Source organism: Bactrocera latifrons, unplaced genomic scaffold (assembly GCF_001853355.1).
Source record: "Bactrocera latifrons isolate USDA-ARS-PBARC rearing strain unplaced genomic scaffold, ASM185335v1 scaffold_869, whole genome shotgun sequence".
Classification (NCBI taxonomy): domain Eukaryota; kingdom Metazoa; phylum Arthropoda; class Insecta; order Diptera; family Tephritidae; genus Bactrocera; species Bactrocera latifrons.
The window spans coordinates 14216-15980 of record NW_017537566.1 but is presented as its reverse complement, the minus strand read 5'-3'; positions in this window follow the sequence as shown (position 1 = coordinate 15980).

Sequence of the window (1765 nt, the reverse complement as noted above, 5' to 3'; positions counted from 1 at the left end):
CAGTTGTGCTTGGTTAACATGATAACAATAGATACTGAAGCTCTAATTTTTATTATGACATAAAATATTAGAATAAATCTAACATGAAGAAAACAGTCTCAAAAATTGCTAAACAAGACTTGAACTGTAAAAAATATTTTGAAAGTAATTTTTAATATATTTTTAATATATTTCGAGAAATTTTGTCTGACTTCATTCCTAGTATTTACCAATTTCGTTTTGTACTTCACTTTTCTGTTGATCGCTTACCATCCTAAAGGTAGGCAACATTTCTGTTAATCGAATATTATCCTAAATATAGGCAAATTTTTTGTTAATATTATATCAACCTAAATGTATTTAAATAATTTAATTCATTGTAATTATACAGCTACTTTATTTATTACAGTATATCTTTCCCGAAAAGATAGTATAATTTATTTTTTACCCAGTCTAGGTAGTACTCAATATTAGTTTCTTGACACAGAAATAAAGCTTACATTTAGTAGCTATCATAAAAGCGAAGGCTACATTTAGCAGCAATCATAAAGTATCCATATCAACTCTAATTAGGTTGAATAAAAATGACACCTTTTCATATTTTACATTTCTTTGTCAAATAGAAARAGAATTACGGGAGTTTATTAAAATTAAATGCTACTATGAGTATTAAGATTACCTAAAAGTAAATAGATCAAGCCAAATCTATGAATACCAAACAGTTGTAAACTCATATCTTTTCTGTGAGAAGGAGCCACTAGAACTGAACCTTAAATATATGTATATATAGAATAGATGTTCGATGAAAAGATAGAAATAATAAAAAGCATATTTTAATTAATAGCATTAGTAAAATACTTGAAGAATGAAATGAAATGACGAGTTAATAACATTTGATGCAAAAATAAATGCTTCACAATTAAGATAATATACCAAAAACAATGAGAAAGTTGACAAAAATATCTGAATCGGACTTCAAATTGTTTTCGCAACTTGCTATTCCCTGAGTTTAGTCACCAACAAATTTGTTCTTGTTTTAGATACTTAAGCGTTTGCCAGCTGGAGGGTAGCTTAACCTGAAGATAAAACTTCCAAAAATGACACCCTCAAARAAACTATACAAACAAATATGCTATCGCAAAGTTGGAATATCGGTTGGAATAATTGGTATGTAGCCACCTATAGTAACTACAATGCTTCAAAAAGAAATTTTTCTGAAACAAACTGCCTGCAACAGTTGCAAGGGGTTATACGAGTATACAGTTAGAAATTTAAACACGAGCTTCTTAACTATATTTTGTATAATTATTAAATATTTAATTTATAAAGAATTTAAGACCGAAATTTCGGTAAGAAATATTTTTCTTCAGAAAAAATTTAATATTTCTTCAACGAAATCTGTTTGTTTTTTCAATGTCCGAGGATCCAAATCAGATATATGTATATTGGTCACCACAATACGCCTTTTTTGAGAGGAGCTTCAGTAGATCCTTTCCMAGTAAATATTTTTACTAACAAGACGTCCTAAAAAAAGGTCTGTAAAAGACACCGTAATGTTTTCGTAAAATTTTTCTCAAAAAAAATTACAGCTGTTATTTTTTAACTATATATAACCCTATAATTGTTTCAATTTAGAAATCTTTTATAGGTCCAAAATAAAAACCATTTCATAAGTATTTCGCAAATATTAGTTGGAAAAACGTTTAAGCGACTTACCTTCTTCAACGAGGCACTGAAATCAATTGAGCGTAGCAAATACCTGAAAATAAGGAAGAATTGGTTAGCA